The 21,679-nt window shown below is 43.0% G+C and overlaps 1 protein-coding gene and 1 long non-coding RNA gene across 5 annotated transcripts in view; one reads left to right on the top strand and one right to left on the bottom strand.

Moving 5' to 3' along the window:
* LOC109275779 (urea transporter 2-like) overlaps window positions 1-21,679 on the top strand; it is a 409,234-nt gene that overhangs the window by 235,441 nt on the left and 152,114 nt on the right. For both annotated transcript variants that reach the window (XM_019464172.2, XM_019464173.2), the window contains exon 2: window positions 18,273-18,360. The gene's annotated coding sequence lies outside the window, so the exon portion shown is untranslated. The remainder of the gene's footprint in view (window positions 1-18,272; window positions 18,361-21,679) is intronic.
* LOC109275781 (uncharacterized) overlaps window positions 1-21,679 on the bottom strand; it is a 127,302-nt gene that overhangs the window by 10,035 nt on the left and 95,588 nt on the right. For all 3 annotated transcript variants that reach the window (XR_008422271.1, XR_008422270.1, XR_008422269.1), the window contains 4 exons: window positions 19,358-19,446; window positions 17,448-17,702; window positions 2,506-2,583; window positions 1,643-1,737 (listed from right to left, as the gene is read on the bottom strand). This is a non-coding gene — a long non-coding RNA (uncharacterized LOC109275781). The remainder of the gene's footprint in view (window positions 1-1,642; window positions 1,738-2,505; window positions 2,584-17,447; window positions 17,703-19,357; window positions 19,447-21,679) is intronic.

Genomic DNA, 21,679 nt, shown 5'->3' on the forward strand with positions numbered 1-21,679 from the left:
AGAAGGATTTTTAATTTGCCCAAAATCACATTTACTAGCCATGATATGATGTCTGAGCCCCCATGTCCTCGTAGGTTTGTGGAGCTGTGACAGCAAGGTAGAGGTAGAATCATGTCACTTGAAATCTAGATGGTGAGTTGAGTTATCCTGCCTCATGACCTTTCACAGTTCTGGCAAAGTCAGAAAACTCACAGAATGTTTGGTGCAAGTGAGTATACTGATGTACAGAAACTGTACCTCGGGGTACAAATGACAGTTAAAATAAGACAATTATAATGAGATGCTGTCTGTATAGCGGAGGAAGATTAGACATGGGAGGACCGTGCATGGCCATCAGTTCTGGGCTAGAGTGGATTTGTAGCGATCCCTCTGCTGAATTTGTGATTCCATGAAGGTGATTGTCAGATCCAAACTCCCTTCAGCAACGAAAAGAGTGCCAGCTCAAGTAGAAGACTCTAACTGCCATCCATCTCCCAAAAGTGCCCTGCAAGTTGCAACCTTCTATTCCCAAGACCCCACCCAGTGCCTGGTACATAGAGCTGCTAAGAAAATAGTCAGGAATCAAGGGAGTATGTAGCCCTATCCAGTTCTGACATTTGGGGACCAGATTTGGAAGCTAGAAGCATTCAAGCTATGACCTGTCTCACTTCAGTGGGTGGTTTTCATCATGGCTTTGAGGGAGGAACCCCTCTTTAGAAGAACCTATAACTGTGTGCTGCAGGCCTGGCCTGACCAAACCAGAAGACAAGAAAACTGAGTGTTCAGCCCCAGCATCTTCGCTCCCCTCCCCCTTCACTGAGTCTCCTTCCTCCTACCCTCAGCCATTTCCCACCCAGCACCCAGTGCCCTCATGTGCCCCACCCCTGTCTACCCACTCTGGTCACTAGTTCACTCTATATTCTGGGCTCTTCCAACTTCCTTTAATACTCAAAACTTCTCTTGAAGACAGAGCCATTGGCTTCTGAGGGATTGAGAGGCCATTTTCTTGAAGCTGTGATCTATTACCTTCTCAAGCATATTCTCATCTGACAGAAAACAGTGCTGCCTTAAACCAGTGACAGCTCCAACATATACATCTCAGACAGCCACCAAAGGCAGGTAAAAGAAAGGAGGTAGAAAGGAGAGGAGGTAGAGGCTGAGACTCCGCACTGGCAGCACTCCACAAATCACACACTGACCCCTCACCTGTTTTCCCACCACCGCTTCTATGCGAAGTCTTCTATTGGGGTGCTGTCCCCACAGGTACACTCTGGGGTTGCCCAATCCACCTTGCGGTAGGGCCCACCCAGAATTTGTGATTCAGGGGAACTTCCTGACTATTCCCAAAACTAGTCCACAATAAGAGAATCTTCCTTTGTGAATTCCAACTTAGGTAAAATAGGATTAGAGTCTAGGTTTAAAAACCCTAAAGAAGCTCTAACGAAATCTACTCCAACCAACAACAGAGACTATGCACCAAATAAAGAAAATATCAGTAACATTTCACATATCTTAAATTAGTAATAATGGGTCCTAATGAGTTCTGTGCTATTAATTCCATTTACCATCCCTCCCTCCCTGGAAACTTCTCACGTTCTTCCTCCCCTGCAGCTTTAATGAGATACTTGTAAATTCATTTTGCTTTGTTGCAAAAAATACTCACCCTAAGAAGCATTTGGAATGTGTGGGCCTCGTCCTTGGGTGTTTTTAAGATTTTATTGGCTCCTGCCTCCTGGGTCTCACTGTGTGACTTGGAAGCTGGAGAGAGAAAAGCTTTGGCTTGCCTTTATTTAACTTATTTGGATGCCAAGTGGAGATTTCTCAAATCCTGTCTCAATACATAATGTCATAGGCCCTGGGCACCTGCCCCGATCCTTCCTACCAGATTTCACCTCTCACCTCCCTCTCAAAGGCCATTCACCATTGTTTTCCCCAACTCATCTTCACTGTCCCCCCAAAACTTTATCCCTACTTTCTATTTCCTACTGTACTCTTTCCAAGTCCTTCTGTTTCTTATTATTCCCGACACTGACAACCTGCTGGTCCCGGCAGCCGTGGTTGCTGAGCAGACATGCAGAAGTAAATCAGAGTTCGCTAATTTTTATTGCATTACGGGAACTTGCACGGGGGAGAGCATTACTGTGGTCACTTCTCAGAGATGCTCCTTTGCATTAGGGACATTGGAGAATGTGAGGATGAATCTGAGTGACACGGTCATCTCCAGGAGCTGCCTAGCTTGGGTGTAATTGAGCGATCTGTTAACGAGAATTGTGTTTCTCTTTCTTCCTCCTCTGCTAGGGGCAGCATTCTGAGCCATCCTTTGGTAGACCCAGACTAATCTCCTTTTTTAGGACCTACTCTAATTTAGTTTTGGCCCTGGGATCTATCACTCAACTGTGCTTGGAATCCTCATGCTGATATTTGAGATCAAAGTGTCTAGAATAATTTTGGCTCTCTAAAGAGCTACTTCTAAAGCAAAATCTATGTTTATAGCCAGAGCCAGTCTCCTGTTTAGTCAGAACCCACCTTTGCTTATATGATACAGCATGAAGGGCAGTGAAAAGATCTTCAGATTCCACTCGAACTTATTTCTCTCCCAAGTGCCTAAAATCATATCATTTGAGAGTGACAATATATTTCAGTTAGCTATCATTACTCACCTTCAGCATTTTTTAAAAGACACAAATACAGAAGGAATTGTGAGCCATCCATTCTTCATAATTTCTATGAATTAATGCTAGATTATTTTCCTCCCTGGGAAAGTCTAGATGACAGGGAACACAGGATGGGAGGGACACAGAGGATGGGGAAGAAGGTGCAGGAGACAAACCTCACAATTTTCCCAGGTGCCAGGCTTACCTGAAAGAAATGTGGCCCTCTCAAAGCACCCGAAAACATCAAGCCATCATTCAGAAAAGTGACAAACCCCAAGCAAAACAAATCAATGTTTCTGTTTTCATAAATCTGTAGAAAACAACATTTCTTTTCCCCTCTTCAGCAGTTTCAAACACAGGGCAAATATTTTCCTACTACTCCATAAATCTGGAGTCTGTTGAACTGTAGGGAATTTCCTCTTCAACTGTCCCCCATAACAGCATCGAAAGGGAAAATAAAACCTCAGTACCAAAGGCATAGACTTTTAGAGCCCAGCTGACTTCTGGAACTGGGCCCTCGTTTCCACAGAGTCTTTGGCCAGCCGGCGTCCTGCATGCCGAGCAGGCGAGGGCCTTGTAGGCCGTCTAGCAGGGCCTGTAAATTCCCCAGTTTTTAGGGCCCCCTCATGAAGCTGCCAGGCAGGATGTGTATATTGTCCACTAGAGCCTGAGGGTTTCGAGATATATGATTTGAAAGAGAGTCGAGGAAGAGTATATAGACAGAGAGGCTGTTCTGCCTCGGTGACTGTTCCAGGTAATTGAAATGTATCCCTTTTAGGACTGGGACCATTCTGAAGTTTTAATTATTTAATAGAAAGCTTTTTAACTGGTAATGTGTACTTCCTTCAGAGCAGGATGGTGGAAAAGCATTGGAAGCAAGCAGTTTGACATTTGAATCCTAGTCCCACACTTAAAATGTGAATAAATCTGAAGAGGCTCGGGTGGGGGGATTATTTGCTTTTAATATCTTTGGACTTGAGTTTTTTTCACCTGCAAAATGGGATAATGCCTAATTCACAGATGTCTATGATATATAAGTGAGGCACATAGCAAACTGCTTATCACCTACTAAGTATTCAATATTCTCAATGTTTCTCTATATTATCATTCACATCATTAGGATTATTCCTTCCCTTTTAAAACAAAACATGCTAGGGGCACCTGGATGGCTCAGTCGGTTAAGCATCTGACCAGCTCAGGTCATGATCTGGTTCATGAGTTCAAGCCCCGTGTTGGGCTCTGTGCTGACAGCTCACAGCCTGGAGCCTGCTTTGGGTTCTGTGTCTCCCTCTCTTTTTCTTCCCCTCCCCCGCTTGCACTTTGCCTCTCTGTCTCTTAAAATTAAATAAAAATGTTTTAAAAAAATTCTTTTTTAAAAAATAAAACAAACATTCTGAGCATGCATTAACTTTTTGTTTCCCTTAGGGTGGATGATACTTGATAAGTATTCGCTCTGTAATATCCTGCGATGCCCTTGGGAGCCTAGAAAGTAAACAGGAAGGTTCACCTCCCAAATAAGCAGGCCCATCTGCACTACCTGCACTACTCTGCTGTCCCTTCTTTTCCAGGAGCCTTGGGTCTGGAGTCCGTGTAAATAGACAAACCAGGAGGCAGTTGGACAGAGGATAAAGAACAGGGACGGCCCTTGTGGCTAGAAATCCTCAATTCAGCACTCCACTCCCTCTCCCCACAGCCCTGTGGGCTTGGCCTCCCTGAGCCTCAGTTAGGGAACCAGACAGTGATGGTGGCCCCACCATCCTGGGTGGCAGTGAGGATTAAGGGAGACGATGCTGGAGGAGCCTCTGACACAGTGTCTGGTGCGCTGCAGATGCCCAATAAATGGCAGCTCTTGTTAACTGATGGCCACAGGGGAGCAACCAAGGCCATCCAGTCTGCAACTTTACACTCGACCCAACAGTGAGCCGTGATCTGGTCACAGCCAGGTTCATAGCATATTTTAACCCTTCAGTCACCCTTTCTGCATGCCTCCATTTCCACTTGGGGTTTTCCACATGTCAAGTGAGGCAGCACCACAGTGCACAGCACATATCATATAGCCTACCGTGAGGCTGGTGGCAGTGAGCCACTAACCCTGGACACAAAGGTCTCTGAGTGAGCACGTGGAATGTGGCTGCATGTACACAGCGGGTACAGGGTGCCCTACCATGAAATAAACCTATAACACATGGTGACCTTGGGGGAAAGACTCGTTGAACATATGTAAGCACTTTCTGACGGTATTGATACCTTTGCTTCAGTATTGATGAAAAGAGTCTCCATGCTTGGAACCATCTGCAAAGGCCCAAATCAGCCCAAGGTAATTAGCCCAGCCTTTTCTCAATATCTCTGATTGCCATTATGCTTCATGAGTTGGTTGGCTGGTTTCAAGGACAAATAAATGAGATATCAGAAGATACTGGGACTCTAACACCTAATAACTGAGTAACCTGGGTAGAACTATTTGTCTTCCTGGAGGATCTGTTTCCTCCCTCATTAAAGGCAGTGGAGTACAGAGTGAGATGGGCACTTTACCAGGAGCCTGAAAACTGGAGTCCCTGGCCTTTGCTGCCAACTTGCCGGTTGACTCTGGGTACCTTTCTCAGCCACTCTGGTCTACAGATTTCCCAGCCCCGAAATGAGAGTCTTGGCATAAACAGCCTCAAAAGTCTCTGTCAGCTCTGAAATCTCATCAACTTCTGAAAAAGAGAGTGCCAGGTCACAGCTGTGACTCAGCTTACAGAGCCACACAGGTTCCTATAAATAACAGGTCAGCTCCCAGCCTGGTGGTACCAGGTACACTAACTTCCAGTGATGTCATATGGATGAATTTGTATGAAATTTCAAATAAGGTAGATTCAAAAGCCACCCTTTAAAAAAATAAAGAAAGTAAAAATCTGGATGTATGGCAGTGTTAAAGTGTGTGTGTTAAGGGGAGGTAGGGGCACTGTGTGCAATTTATAGTTTCTATTTTTTGCACCTCATTCCGTGCCTCTGTGAAACACTAGCAAGTCTGGAGGGACATTTGCAAATCTGCCCAATGTCAATTCCACCCGTAGAGCAGTCCATCTTCTCTGGAGTGTGTGTGACCTTTGCAGGTTGTCACATCCTGGGCATGGCACCAAGCGGTCCTCCAAGGGGGCTGGGTTGGGGGAGCAGACCCTGAGCTGCGGGGTGGTGCAAGCGGCAGTTTCCGGGCCCTGTGCCAACCTCCAGATAATTGCCAGCAGCAGGAGAGAGGTGGTCGAGGTTGGCGGAGCCTGTCTCTGACAGATAGATGGTCCCCTTCTCACCACTGCAGCATTATGGCCATGAAAAGGAGAGCAAGGGAGCCAAACTGCAGGTGGAGGAGTGGGGAGCAGGGGGAGGGCAGGAGGGAGGGAGGAAGAGTCAGCCTAAGAGAGACAGAAACAATAAAGGGATACCTGGAGAAATGACAGAAAAGCAAGAGATGGGAATTGCAGCGAGGTCAGCTAAAGAGAATAAAAAGCAGATCTGTAGAACAAGACAGATGGAGAAGAGCCAGAGCCAGAGAGAGTAATGCAGAAACAGAAAGAGAGGGAGAGAAGAAGAGAGCTCTGTCACAGCACTTCACCTCCCTGAAAGCCTCTGGAGCTATCTGAGCATCCAGCAAGAGAAGAGGAGTGTGCAGACAGGCAAAGACAGAAAAGCACCCAGACCAGATCCATGTCCTCGTGGGGCCTCATTGTCAGCAGCTCAGGTGACAGAGGGAGTTAGTTTAATGGAAGCAGCCAGCCTTGCTTCACATGTCAGTTTTGTCCTGTCTCTCCCAGGCCCAGGCCGGGGAGTCCCTGACTGGCCTGATCTTCCCTTTCCTTTCCTTTTCCTTTGGTCTAGCAGGTGAGACAGTTTGTGGTGAGGGGAGAAGCTGGCTGCTTGGCTAGCTGGAAGGCAGCCACACAGGGAAGACTCTTGAATGGGGTAGATGTGTGGCAAGCCACATGGCTAGGTATGAAATGGAGAGAACTATCAGGTTGTAAATGTCAGAGAACTGGCCTGGATGGAAAATGGAAAGAAAATGTCCTTTTGGCTTTCTGGGTACCTAAGACCTATCAATAACAACAATCAACACTTATTGAGCACCTAATAATGTGCCTGCATGGACTAAGCACTTTGCATAAGCTATGTATTTTATTAGCCAACCCCAGTAAAGTCTGTAGTTTTATTAACTCCACTGTATGGATAAGCCATGCACAGTGATTCCACGGGCTTGTCCCAGTCAGGCCAGAGTTTACTGTTTTGCATTGATGTGCACAGATTTCCTCATGCATAATAATATTCACTAGACATCACCTTGTGTGAGGCTGTGCTAGGATCTAGTTGGTAAGAAAATGTGGTGATGTGTGGTGAAGAGGAGGGCCAGAAGGAGAAGCTGATGGACAAAGAGAGAGAAACAGGAGCACTGTGCCCAAGGAGCCTGGAGTCCACTGGGCAAGAGAATGCATGTGCCTCAGTATCTCTTATTATTGCAAATTCAGAAGACAAAGGCTGAAAGAAGGTGCTATGAAGATTCAAAAAAGCATGAGATTCTTTCTGAATGGGAGGAACAGGGCCAAAACGTGGCATGAGCTTCTTCTGAGCCAGGCCTTGAGGCATGAGTTCAAAACATGAGATTTTGAAGTGCAGAGAAAAAGTGTCTTCCAGATGATTGGAATTGCCCAAGCAAAGGCACGGAGGCTGCAGAGACAGGCTGCAATCTGGTGAGCTTAACTCCTACTTCATACTAGGAGGCTCTTTGAACACGTGGAGGAGCAGTGAGAGATGAAGCTAGACAGGTGGGTTGAAATTGAGCTGAGGGAGGGTTAAATTCAGAGTGCAGTAGGCAGTGACTGAAGACGTCTAATCAGAAGAAGAAAGGCATGTGAATGAATGAATGGCCGCATTCAGTGCTTCTTTCGCTTAACCAGTATCAATCATGGGGACGCCTGGGTAGCTCAGTCGGTTAAGCATCCAACTCTTGATCTCAGCTCAGGTCTTGATCTCAGAGTTGTGAGTTCAAGCCCTGCATTGGGCTCCAAGCTGGACATGGAGACTACTTAAAGAGAAGTATTTGAGGTGCCTGGGTGGCTCAATTGGTTAAGTGTCTGACTTGGGCTTAGGTCATGATCTCCACAGTTCATCAGTTTGAGCCCTGCTTTGGGCTCTGTGCTGACAGCTCAGAGCCTGGAGTCTGCTTCAGATTCAGTGTCTCCCTGTCTCTCTGCCCATCCTCCACTTGTGCTGTTCCTGTCTCTCTCTCTCTGTCTCTCTGTCTCTCTCTCTCAATAAATAAATATTTTAAAATTTTTTTAAAAAGAAATATTCATCATGTACCCACTGTGTGCCTAGCCCTGTCTGGATAGATGGGCACATCAGAGAAGAAAGCAGGCAAGTTTCCTTGTGTCCCTACCTCGTGGAGCTCTGATTCTTATAGGGACACATGCATTTTATGCCTTTTCTACCAATGATGGGACTGGGTCCATGAGGGCAGGACTTTTAGGGTTCATATGCAGGCAGGAATCAACCCCCCTAGGAGGCCCCAAGGATGCTGTGTAAGAACACCTCGTTTGGGGCAGCTAAGGACAATACAAGGGCATCTGGAGCCTCTGATGAGAAAAGTCGGACAGGAAGGATTGTATAGCCAGGACTTTCTTGGTTGCAATTAACAAATTAAACTGGCTTCAGCAGTAAAAAGTGATTTATAGGCTCATGTAGCCAGACTCCTGAAAAAGCAGGGTTGGGAGCTAGCTTCATGAATAACTAGAATTGGAGATGTTAATGCCACCCATCCCTCAATCTCCATTTACGTTTCTCGGTGGGTGTTATGTCATTTCCTCAAATTGGCTGTTGTTTAGAATTTGGCATCAGCTCCTGCAGTTTCATATCCTGACAGCTCAATAGCCGGACGGCAAGATTGGCTTCCTCTGCCCAGCTCCACTTTGCGACTCCTAGGGAAGAACTCTGGCTGGCCTGGCTTGGGTCCCATATGCACCCCTTGGGCCAGTCTGATAGCCAAAGCCTGTTCACCTTTATGGCTAATAAAGACAGAAGGGGAAACAAAAATCATAGATCTCTGCTACTAGTACTGTGATAACTTGAAACCCATTTTACTTAATGGACAGTTATGCTGAGGGGTGCCCCCAGCATCTCTCCAAAATGCATAATACAAGGTCACTCCTACTCAATTAGTCTGAAACATAAATAGTACTCTCCCCACTCCACCTCCACAAATTATAGTAATAGCACTGGACAATTTAGAGAAGGAGAAAACACAATATGAACGAGCCTTCCTGGAGGAAAGTAAAGTGAATCACTTTAAAGATACAGTGTTGGGGTTGTGGGGGGTGTGGAGAGAGTGGGTCATTCAAAACAAAACCAGGTACCAGCAAGTTCCAAGGCTCACCAGACCTGCATTAGCAGAGACTCCTGCCTGTGATCGCAGAGTATCAGTGCAGGACTGCAACCCACTCTCCCGCCAGCCGCAACCCCCACCTCCCAGCAGGATTGGGAAACTTGGTCAGGAACAGTGCCTTCAGCTAGAGGCTCCTCATTAGCCAAGAAGGCCAGCCCTGTAGGAAATCCTGAGCTGAGGAACAAGAACAATTTGAAAGGATGCAGGAGGCATTAAGCCAGAATGGTTCTCCAGGGGGTGGCGGGGCTAAGTGGAAACTCAGGCAAAGAAAACCAAAGGGGGACCAAGTGGGGCCATCATTCAGGAAGGAAAAAGAATGCTTGCCGTCAGGGGGGAGGGCAGTATCTTCACTAGGAAGGAGAAATCAAAAGCAAAATAAAGAGCCATTTGAGCAAAAATCAATGTTTTAAAAACACACATTCACACTTCCAGAGAGAAGTTCTAGAAACTTAGGGAAGAGACACAGCCTGCCCTGCCATAAAGGCTATTAGACTAGAAATAGAAGCCAGGGGTCTGGTCTCACTGGCACCAGATGCACTGACTTTATTTCCCCATAAATCTCCACCTTGCCTACAACACACTATTGTGTGCAGGTCCACTGAGATGATGGGTAGGGAAGCAGTTTTTAAAATATTAAGCAACTCTATCGTAATTAATTAGGCTAGGTAAATGATTAGAAAATGACAGTTGGAAATTGGGTCACTTACAACCCTGGAAGGGAGGAGGGCAGTGAAGGAGGCTGTTTGAGGCTCGGGACTCAGGTGACCTGCCATCCCGCTAAATGACACAGATGGAAGCAACAGATTCTCTGTTTTTAAACAAGCATCTATGATTGCTGAGCACCTACCATATTCTCAATCCCTTGTAAGATGTCGAGAATAGTGTAGAAGAAGCATAAGATCTTACTGCTGAGGCTTACTGTCTATCAAATGAGATAAACATGTACAAATAAGCACAACTCCTAGCATGAGTTATGATAAAAGTCAAGCTAGGGTGTTGATAATAAATGTCCAAAGGGCTCAGAGTAGGAATCTATGGGCTGGGAACCTGGGTGGCTCAGTCAGTTAAGTGTCCAACTTCGGCTCAGGTCATGATCTCACAGTCTGTGGGTTCGAGCCCCGCGTTGGGCTCTGTGCTGACAGCTCAGATCCTGGAGCCTGCCTTGGATTCTGTGTCTCCCCTTCTCTCTGCCCCTCCAATGCTCATGCTCTGTGTCTCTCTGTTTCTCAATAATAAATAAACATTTAAAAAATTAAAAAAAAAAAAAAAAGAAAAGAAATCACTGGGCTGGTAGACCAGGGAGGGGTACCCATGGAGTTGCTCTTGAAGCAAAATTTGGATCAGTAAGCAGAGAAAAGGAGAGAGAACATGAGGAACATAAGGAGCAGGTCAGGAAGCCCATGGTGATGGCATGGTTGGAGGGGTTGTCAGTATGAATGAAATAGTTGGGAGTGATGAACAATCATCACGAAGGGCATCATGACCAGTTGCAGAAAGCCTTGACATCATATGAAGGAGTTGATCGTAAAGGAAAAGGAACCCATCAGAGACTTTGGAACAAAGGAGCTGGCTTGACCAAGTGGTGCTTTAGGCACATGGGTACAGGAGTAGAATGCTGAATAAACAGGGTGCAGGGTGAGGCTAGTGGCAAAATACTTACAGAAGAGGAGCTCAGGAGTGCAGGGGGCAACGGTCAGATGGGTACAGAGGGAATGAAGACTAATAAAGGAAGAAAAGGTAGGACTTAGTACCTGTTTGCATGTGGAGCATGAAGGATGTTCTGGAGTAAAGACATCATGATTGCCTTGATCCTAAAGAACTGGGTTAGTTACAGGAAGTTGCAAGCATGCCCTAACAGTCCTGTAGCTGGCAGGACTGGGGACAAAGAAGGCTTCCCAGAAAAGTGACATGTTCGTGAAGTCTTAAAGGTTACATCTGCTTGCTCTCAGAGAGTAAAGAGCATCCAAAGAGAGGAAACAGCATGGACCAAGACAAAGGAAGGGAAGTGTGGAAAAGAGAACCCCCCATTGTGGGGATGTCTCTGAACACATGAAGAGTGGGAGAAGGCTGGAGAACTAGGCAGGGGCTAGATCACAGAGGAGCTTTAGGACTTCAGGCAGCAGGCACTGGGAGCTTGGAAGGCTTTAGCGCAAGGGAGAGACACTGTAAGAATCTCTTGTAGTTGTTTGTACAAATACAGGGAGTTGAAAAATACAGATAATCTCAAAATGAATTGTTATGTGACTCTGAAAGCATCCTCAATTACTTGAATGGAGGGAATTGTATTAGTCTTTTACTACTCATGTGTCTCTGCCTTTATTTTTATATGTTCCACCTTTCAGCGTAGTAAATGTTACTGCTATAGGGGCACCTGGGTGGCTCAGTCAGTTAAGCATCTGACTTTGGCTCAGGTCATGATCTTGCGGTTTGTGGGTTCAACCCCCTGTCAGGCTCTGTGCTGACAGCTCAGAGCCTGGAGTCTGCTTCGGATTCTCTCTCTCTCTCTCTCTCTCTCTCTCTCTCTGTCCCACCCCTGGTCACACTCTGTGTCTCTCTCTTTCAAAAATAAATAAACATTAAAAAAAATTTAAATAAATGTTACTGCTATAAAAAAATGGGGGCACATAAATCCTCCTAATAATTATAGCATCAGTGAGATTGCAATAAAGTTCCCATTTTTGCATCATCTACTGTTTTGTGCCCTGAACTCAACCTTGTCTGAAACATGTCTAATATTAAAACTGGGATCTCTCCTTGTTTTGGTTTTGGTTTGGTTTGCTGGTTTGCCTTTGCCCACCTTTTATTTTCAACTTTCCAGTCACTTTGTCTTACTTGTTTCTCTTGTACACAGAATACGATTGTTTTTTTTATTTGTAATGTAAACCGAGGATCTATTTCTTTTGCTTGATACGTTTGACTTTTATTAATTTTAATTTGCTAGATATACTTAGAACCAGTCTTAATATCATATGCTTTCTGCTTTTATTTTACTATATGGTCTTTGTTTTGTTCTCTTTTAATTTAATAGATGCATGGGCTCATAGTGATACTTTAGAAAGTTTTAATATTTTTTTTAATTTTTAAGTAAACTAAATATAATATACTTGATCCTCTATATCCTTAAATATAGCTCTGCAAGATGATGAAATTTTCATACTTACTCTTCTCCTGCCTCTCATTTTCCTATCATACCCAATTTTAGTTGATGATGATGATGATAATAATGACAATGATGGTAATATTTCTGTTAATCTTAATTTTATAATTTTTAATATATATTTCTTTCTATTCCTTGATTCATTAGCCCTACATGGTAATTTTGACTCTTGGCTCCCCCCAGCTTCTCTCTTTCCTCACCTTCTGAATTGTGTTAGTTTATTTTTTAATGTTTATTTATTTATTTTGAGAGAGAGAGAGAGAGAGAGAGTGCACATGCAAGCAGGAGAAGGGCAGAGAGAGGGAGAGGAAGAATCCCAAGCAAGCTTGGCACTGTTAGCACAGAGCTGGAGGCAGGGCTCGATCCCATGAACCACTTGATCCCATGAGTCTAAATCCAGAGTCAGATACTCAACCAACTGAGCGACCCAGGCACCCCTGAATTGTGTTAGTTTTACTGTTTTTCATGTTGTTCTAGTTTGTTAGAAAGTACATCATTTTCTAGAACCATAATTGCCACAGGTCAGTGTTTGTTAAGGTTTTTTTTTTTTTTCATCTTAATCCTAAACTAAATTGTTAAAAACCCAGTACTAGTCTTTCTGCCACACTTTCTCTATTCTCTACTGGTTGGTTAAAGTGCAATTTATTCCAGACAGGATCCTAGTGACCACATTTTCTGGGTTGTCAGATGTTTAGTAGCAGCATTTGTACTTAAACAAAAATTTGAATTTAACATTTTTTAATTTTTTTTAATTTAATTTTTTTTTGAGAGAAACAGAGAGCATAAGCAGAGGAAAGAGTAGAGAGAGAGGGAGAGAGAATCCCAAGCAGGCTCCATGCTATCAAGCAAAGAGCCCAACACAGGGCTGGATCTCATGAAACATGAGATCATGACCTGAGCTGAAATCAAGACTTGGATGCTTAACCGACTGAGCCACCCAAGCGCATCTCCCTTAAATTTAATTCTCACTGAGATTTTTGTAAGCACAGTTCCACTGTCTCCTAGCATGAGATGTTACCATGGAAAAGTCTGAAAACAACCCAAAATTTTTCCTCTTAGAAAAGACATTTTAGTTTTGTTTTGTATTGTTCGTTTTGTTTTGTTTTGTTTTGTTTTTTTCATTTGTTTTTATGGTAAAGAGTCTTTCTTTACCTTTTGGGTTGCTGGTTCTGTATTGACTTTCTCAGATAGTTTTGCTTGGTTTGGGCTTTGCTTTGTACATAGACTTAAATATCTTATCTCTGTGATTATAATTCTCCAAATATAATTTCTATTCTTTTTTTTCAATATTCTTTATCAAGCACTGCTTGGTCTATTTATGCATACACATAGGTCTATTTGATCTGTTTCATCTTCCACAGCTACCATGTTCTCTTTCTAATCCTTGTTGACTAATCATTTCCATTTTGTTTTGCTCACCTTAGCATTCCAGTTCTTAAGCCCACTTTTTTGAGCATTATCTGTTTACCTTCTTGTTGCCTCTGATGGCTTCCTAATTGTTGTGAGGACATTATGTCTCCTCTACTTCTTTCCTGAGCTCTGCTAGCTCATTTTTTATCTCTTTCAGTGGTCTTGACATTTCTTCCTTGAGTTCTTATTTTATATAAGTGATCTTTTCCATTAAAGTTTATTGTTTTGGTTGTCTGTGCTTATTTGCCCAACCAGAGATAGCACCCCTAGCTGTTTTCTTGTTTATACCATATTCCCTGTTTCTTGATGGAGCCAGAAAGGGTCCAGGGATTCTCTCACAGACAGCTGATTCACTGTAGGCACGTTGTTTCCCAAAAGATTGTGTTGGTTTTCTTCTCTTTGATGAACTCTGTGCTCTGCCAACCTTGCTTGAGGTCTTTGGCCCAAGACATCCTTCAACATCTACCTGCTCCTTTTGGAGTTTTATTGCATTTGACAGATTTTCCTCAACAAAGGTGAAATTTGTATTTCTGCTTTTTCATTTTCCTTATTGTTTGGGAATGAATCTAGAAAGAAGTGGGCAAGGCTTTCTTAATACTATCATCTTAAAAGTAGAAGTCCCCTTTAAAAGGCTATAAATCCCTGTCTTGCTCCTTCTGAATCCCCAGCACGTAATATTATATCTGGGAAAGAGAAAATCCTCAATAAATACTTGTTAGATTAAATTAATAAATGAAAGAATGTAATAGTTGAGACATAACTGCATTTAAGACCTTTCTTCAAAAGACCTTATGCAACTAATCTGGTTCCTCCTCGCTACAGCGTAAGAAGGCATATTTCCCAAGGCATTTCTCATGGTTTAAAGATCTTCTGCCCACATTCCTCCCATCTTTCACACCTTTTCTTAGCATCCTGATGTCACTTACTATTGAAGCTTGGAGTACCAGTACCCATGAAACAGTAAATTCTACAGAAACACTTTATACAGTGGGGTTTTCTTTCTAGCTTGGTATCTAGCCCATTTTTATGGATGCATTTTATGATTGTTTCTCCTTGGCTTACTTCTGAAATTGGAAAAGCCCTGTATCTTCTTTACCATAAATCATCAGAAATAAAAGCAGAATGTCATTCTGCGCCATGTTTTGGTAAGAAAGGATCCTTATATAAGGATCACATATAAAAAATAAGGAATTGTTCACATTTCCCCAGGTCCCCCCAGGGCCCCACAGTGGTCTGGACTCCATCCAGTTGCAGCCATAGAGGAAGGATCCTTTGAGAAATGGAACACTGTAAGATACAGACACTCTTTTCAGCCCTTGTGAATTCCATGGCGGTCTTTAGCATGTATGTGATCCAAGAAAAGATCAGCCCGGCTGTCAGAAGAGATACCAAGTCCAGGTTTCTCTCTGGTTTCCCTTCCAAAAGACAGGAGCCTTTAACTCAAAGAATCTACTCCTTAAGTCCCTTGAGAATAAGATGTATGTCTCAGACTATTCTTATGCCTTCCATATAGGATATAATAGGCATCTGAGAAATATACATGTTAATTTCTGATTGTCCTTGGATTTATAGGTAAAACCAAAAGCTGTCCTACTTGCTCAAAAAACTTCAGTGCCTAATCTCTGACAAGATTCCTCATTCCTTTAAGAGATCTTCAATGGATGATTTCCCTTCTTCCTTTGTCTTGGGTCACTCAAACTCCTCCAAATTGCTTATGCTCTGCACCCTTCTCATTGCTGAGCTGACTGCAGTTGGTTGCCCATAACTGCCCATGTTGACAGACATGAAACCCAGAGTCATGTTGACTGACCATGGACTATCTATGCCAGCCTGCAAGACCAAGATGGGTAGGACAACAGGAAAGGGAGAGCCTGGGAAATGCATACCCAAAGTCCTTATTATAAATACTCCAAACAAGAGCACAATGACCAGCCTACAACCAGCACATAAGTGCTCTTCCTTCCAGACGTACGTGATATTACCCTTCCCACCCACATCACCAAAGCAGAATACCTCCCTGATTACCTGCCTGAAAACCTGTGTCCACACCAACCCTACCCCTATCCTAGGGACTTTGATGGATTTTCATTAGGAACACAAGCATCCTGTTTCGTCTAGAACAGTCCCAGGTTATGTCTGGTGTCCTCTCAAATTAAGCATGTGTCCCAATCAAAAGTGATTTTTGTATGACAAATTATATGCTGTCCCTAGTTTAATTTAATACGTGATTTTCAAAAGGCAGCACGAGTCAGAATGCCTCTGGTTATAAGAAAAGTCCTTCTCTTTTTCCCACCTTTGTAGAAGAATATTAGGACTCACCAAAAGAATGACACCAAGAAGAATGACACAGATACCTGAAGTCCCAGCACACAAGTGACCTGGAACAGGTGACTGGGGAAAATTTGACACTGTAGGGTGTCCAGACAGGCTCAGAAATTTTTACGTGAGGTTTGAAGGAAGAATCTATCCCAGAGAGTAGGAGGGAGGGGCAGGACCTGAGGCTCAGGGGAGATATTTGGGGATAACATAATCTCCAGGTCAAAAAGAAGGGCATTTATGGAGAACAGGCATTTTGTGTGTCCTCTTTCCTCCCTCCTTGCGCCTGCACATTTTGACCAATAATGCACCAATAACAGTGATTTCTCTCTGTTATTTCATTTATGGCAATAACTTCAGGTCTTGTGTCTGGTCATAATGGTGATCTATGTGTGCCATCTACAGTGGGCATGGATAATGAATCCTATTTTATTTCTTAATTAAGAATTTGAAAGTACCGCAAATTACTGCAATTAACATGGATTTTCTTCCTCATTTATTTACTTATTTAGATGCCTGAAATTGCACCCTTAGCTTAAACCAACCACAGGGTTCAAAGCCTGTTAAAATGTATAGTCGTTAAAATATTTATTCTTTCCCCAACAGTGAAGTTGCAATTTGGAAATGGTAGTGATATCCATGTATGCAAAACTAAAAAAATAAATTATATCTATCTATATCTATATCTATATCTATATGTAAAATATAGAAAATATAGAATTCATCCAGCTAATTTAGAAAGTTGAATTTACTGACAGTCCTTTGTGTGACTGAAATAAACTAAGATTTTCAGAATAGCTCATTATTATTTTGACTTCAACTAGCACTGTGGTTTTCCCTCTCAAAGTTCTTGGGGACTTGAGCATCATCATCTTTTCAGAAGTTCAGTGTTCACTGAGAGATAAGAATAACAATTTGAGGGTGGTTGAATTCATCTGCCTGACTTCAAAACAATATACTTTGAAGAAACTGGTTAGCATCAGATTATCTAGTAATTTTGAAGAGTCAACCTTAGGCTTCATTCTTGGGTTTTGGGATTTGGTTTTGGTTTTGTTTCTAACTGGTTTGCAGAGAGACACAGCTCAAGAGAGAGTGGTTGAACTTAACCAAAAGTATGGCTCAGAAACGTAAGCCCTGGGGTGTGGGCAGCAGCCGCTCCACAATGCCGCCAGCAGAGGTGTAAAAGGGTACAGTTCTACCAGAAAGCAAGTGGGAAACAGCATCTCAAAAGCCTTAAAAGATGAAAACCCTTTGAAATCCAGCTATTCCACTTCAAGGAATTTACCCTTAGGAAAGAATGAAGGATGTGTACTGAGATTTAGCTACAATGATATCCATTACTGCCCTGTTTAGAATAGCAAAATAAATAAACTAAAATAAGCAACACACAACAGTAGAAGATTGAGTAAACCTTACACTGGAATACTAAACAACTATTACGAACTGTGTGGTTTATATTAGCTATCTATGGCTGCTTTACCCCACAGCTTAGCAGCTTAGAGCAACAAACATAGTATCTCACAGTGTGAGTCAGGAGTCTGTGGGCAGTGGCTGAACTGGATCCTCTGACTCAGGACTTCTCATAAGGCTGCAGTCAAGGTGTTTGAACCATCTCAAGGCTTAACTTGGAGAGAATCCACTTTCAAGGTCCCTCCAGTGGGTGTTGGCAGGATTCAGGTCCTCTAAGCCTGCTGGTGGAAGTCTCCCTCAGTTCCATTGCCCTCCTTTCCTTGGGGCAGTTCACAACACAGCAGCTGTTTCATCACAGCAAACGAGCCTGAGAGCAGGAGAGGGTGAGCAAGACAGCAGCCAGAGCGATTTTGTAACCTAATCTCAAACTGACATCCCATCACTCTTGCCATATTCTATTGGTTAGAAGTAAGCCAGAGGTCCCGCCCACGCTCCAGGGGAATGGATTTCACAATGGTGAGGATGCAACATAGTGGGGATCCCTGGGAACCATCTTACAGGCTGTGTACCACACAGTTGACATTTATCTGGTGGCAAAAAATATTCATAACATCTTATTCAATGAAAGAAAAGCAGGTCACCAAACAGCATATGCAGTATGATCTCAATTCTATGAATGAAAAACAGTAGAAAAAAATATATATCCATATATACATAAATACTCATGAAACAATCTGTAAGTGTTCCATGGGTTAACTAGTGATTATATCTGGATCGTGGGATGACAGATGAGTTTTATGTCTTGTTTCCTAATACTTACTTTCTATTTTTTTCTAAAATGAACATTTTTGCTTACAATTAAAACAAAAAAGAGCACATGTTATTTAATCAAAACCCAAAGCAATTTAAAGTTGACCTCCACTGTCTATCTTTACAGGACTTTTTGTTGCTTACTACTTGAAGGCACCTAAATAGGAGTTCACAGGACTCTTTGTAGAACCCGTTGACCCCACTGTCAAGAAATTGTGAGTATGTTCTAGAACTTTCTATATTTGTGTCTTCTGAAATAACTGTTACCACCAGTAATGCTGCCATGGAAAACTAAAAAAAAATTTCCCCTCTGAGGTCACTAGGAGCACATGGGAAGTACCTGAGACAGCTAAGTCATATGAAGACCTTCTTCCCCTTGAGTCATTGTCTTCCCAGCTCAGTCATGCATGGCCGCTTTCAGACATAAGCTAGCATAATCACATAGTGTCTATTTTCTCTGCAAAATTCCAATAGGATAGGTTCTATTTATATGTCAAAAATAGATGAACAGATGTGACACTACTGGACATATTTGTGAGTTTGTAAAAGGAAAGGGGATGGGTAAGTGAGAAGATAAAATCATTAATAATCCCCACACTTCATTAGTTTCCTTGCCATGTGCCACCAGGAGGGCCTGAGTTGGGATGCCTCTGGTTCAGGGTTGGAATGATTTCTCTAGCAATGTAAATGTTATCATAAGGTCACTTACTGATGAAAACTACTGTTTTGCTTAACATAGATTTATTGGTTGTTTGACAAGCAGACCAGCTTCTCTACACCTATACAGAACACAAAGAAATCTGCTTAGGATGGGTGAGCTGGTATCCATGGAGAAGGAACGCAGTAGTTTTTAAATGGCAGGGAATTAGGACCAGGTCTGAAACACTGGTGGATCTTTCAGTGGATCTATAGTACAATAGCTGGTGTAACGTAAAACACTCAAATCTTGGTGGTTTAACACCATAGATCATTTTTCCCTTCTATAAGGCCCCATTGGGTGTTTATCAGAGTGGTGATTCAGAAACCCAGGTGTCTCCTGTCTTGTGGCTTCACCGTCTTTTAGGGCCTTTGAGTTTTATGCTTTATGTTCTTCATCTACCTGGTTGACAGGGAAGAAGAAAGTGAAGATGGTACACCCACTTCCTACCCACCTTGGCCTGTGATTGATACACATTATATCCCATCAATGAGCACTAGTCACATGGGCCTTACCTTGATAAAAAAGGGCTTGGGTTAGTCCATGACTGGCAGTCACTTCCTAACAAATCCACTATGTGGTAGGGGAACACACCTCATGGGCTCTGTGAGGAAAAATCATAGTGTAGAGAGTTCCTGCTCAGAAAATTCTTAATGGGCATTCGTACATCAATCACAGAGCAGTTGACTCAGAGTCAGTTGACTCATCAATGACTTTGAATAGTGAATCATTCTGTTCCTAGGAAGGAACTTCTAATACCAACCATACCCCCTTCTTGTGATTAAGGCAACAAGCCCCTGGTAACAAGGCTCTATAGATTGTTCTATATAAGAAGTGCTAGATATGCCTGCCAATGCTGGAAGTCTGCAGAAGCCACTAGGTTCTCATGATACCAGCTTTAAAATCACTTCTGTCTGTTTGCCTATCTCTCTCTCTCTCTCTCTCAGCCTTAGCTTCTTGTTGTCTCAAATGACAGTAACAAGTTCTAACTCTTAGAATTGTTGTAAAGCCCCAAGGAAATAATTCGAGAAAGGGCATGGTACACATTTTCTCAACACCAGTGACTTCTCCAGCCAATATCCACATATGATGAATAATCTCTGAAATGCCTTACCAGCACTACCACAGTTGTTGATTCTAGTAAGATCCTTGTTACTATTAAACTACAATTATAATAATTAGCACTACCGCCAATAATAAACCCATAACATCTCTTCTATGCAAGATGTACATAGACGAGCCTTGATCAACAGTGCTTTACATTTGGATTTTTGACTCTCATGACAATGGTATACAGTGGGAAGGAGACTCACTATTATCACACCCATTTCATGGGTGAGAGAACTGAGCCTCATGGAGGCTAAGTGATAATGACCAAGGTCACATTGTAGCCCACTCAGAGAGTTACCACTTGGCTCTCAAACCCAAGTCCAAATGATACTACTGCACCAGAAGTAAAATAGGAAATTGTTGGAACAAGTGGAATCATTGAGGAGACCTAGTCTCACCCCCTCATTGTTCAGATGAAATGGGGATGCCTTTGAGGGCTACTCTGTTTTGTGCCACTGGCCTCAGGTTGTCTTATCTCCTTCCAGATTAGTCAGGCTAATTGGACCTGGGTTGTGGGATGGGGATAGAGGCAAGTAGTGAGTGTTGATGTCATTTTACAGAGGCTATAACACATGGGGCTCTTGGAAACTGTACCAGGGAACATGAGCAGGATCCCAGGAAGGTGGAAAAGGGGGTACTTTTCCTCCACTCTGGCTCATACACAGACACACTGGCCAGCACCACAATCCTAGTGATATGGGTGACAGACTAAAAACCACTTCTAGGTTTCTTAGCGTTTTCTTTCTCTTCCATTCAATTCTTTGGACTTTTCCCAGCTGATGTTAATGACTAATTCTTTAGTGACTTTAGGGGCACCTGGGTGGCTCAGTCAGTTAAGCGTCCGACTTCAGTCAGGTCATGATTTTGCGGTTCATGAGTTAAGAGCCCCGTGTTGGGCTCTGTGCTGACAGCTCAGAGCCTGGAGCATGCTTTGGATTCTGTGTCTCCCTCTCTCTCTCTGCCCCTCCCCTGCTCTCTCGCTCTCTCTCTAAAAAATAAATAAACATTAAAAAAAAATTTTAATTCTTTAGTGACTTTGTTCTTTCTGTTGAGAGAAAAAAAATATTTCTACTAGCCTTAGGTTTGCAGTATAAATAATGTCTCGAGATAGTGTTTGACCCTGAGTTGGGTGACTCCAACTGCCAGGGGCAGTGAGCTATAACAAACGTGGATCTCCATGTACAGCACAGCCCCCAGGCCCAGACCTGCTGCTCACAGCTGTGACGACATGAGGGTCATTTAGACACTGTAGGTCAGGATTCCCTCATCTGTCAAAGCAGGTGGATGATGCTCTCCTCACCACCTCCCCCACTTTCTTATGGAAATACTGAGACCTAGGGGCTCAAACAAGTAAATAGACAGAAAGTGCTTTGAGAAGCATAATGTGCTAAATAAATGTAGCAGGAGTCATCATTATCACTGTGCTATTGCCATTATTATTTTGTGGTCAGCTCAGCTTTTCTTAACGCAGAGCAGTTAATGAAGTGGCAACTGTATTGGTTTCCCACTAGGAGGGTGACGGGGCCAAATGAGGCTCTATTTTTATCCCATTTTAGTGTCCAGTTTTTTTTTCCACAACAGCTATATCTAGTGGGTTTATCAGTATTTTAATTACAGTGCCACTTTATTATACTTATTCCTAACAAAAATCAGGCCAAGGACATTTTTTTAATCTTAAAAATGGTAGATTTCCCTAAAGAAATCCTAACTTTCACCAGCAACCAGAA

Source organism: Panthera pardus, unplaced genomic scaffold, assembly GCF_024362965.1.
Source record: "Panthera pardus isolate Hobbes unplaced genomic scaffold, ASM2436296v1 HiC_scaffold_15, whole genome shotgun sequence".
Classification (NCBI taxonomy): domain Eukaryota; kingdom Metazoa; phylum Chordata; class Mammalia; order Carnivora; family Felidae; genus Panthera; species Panthera pardus.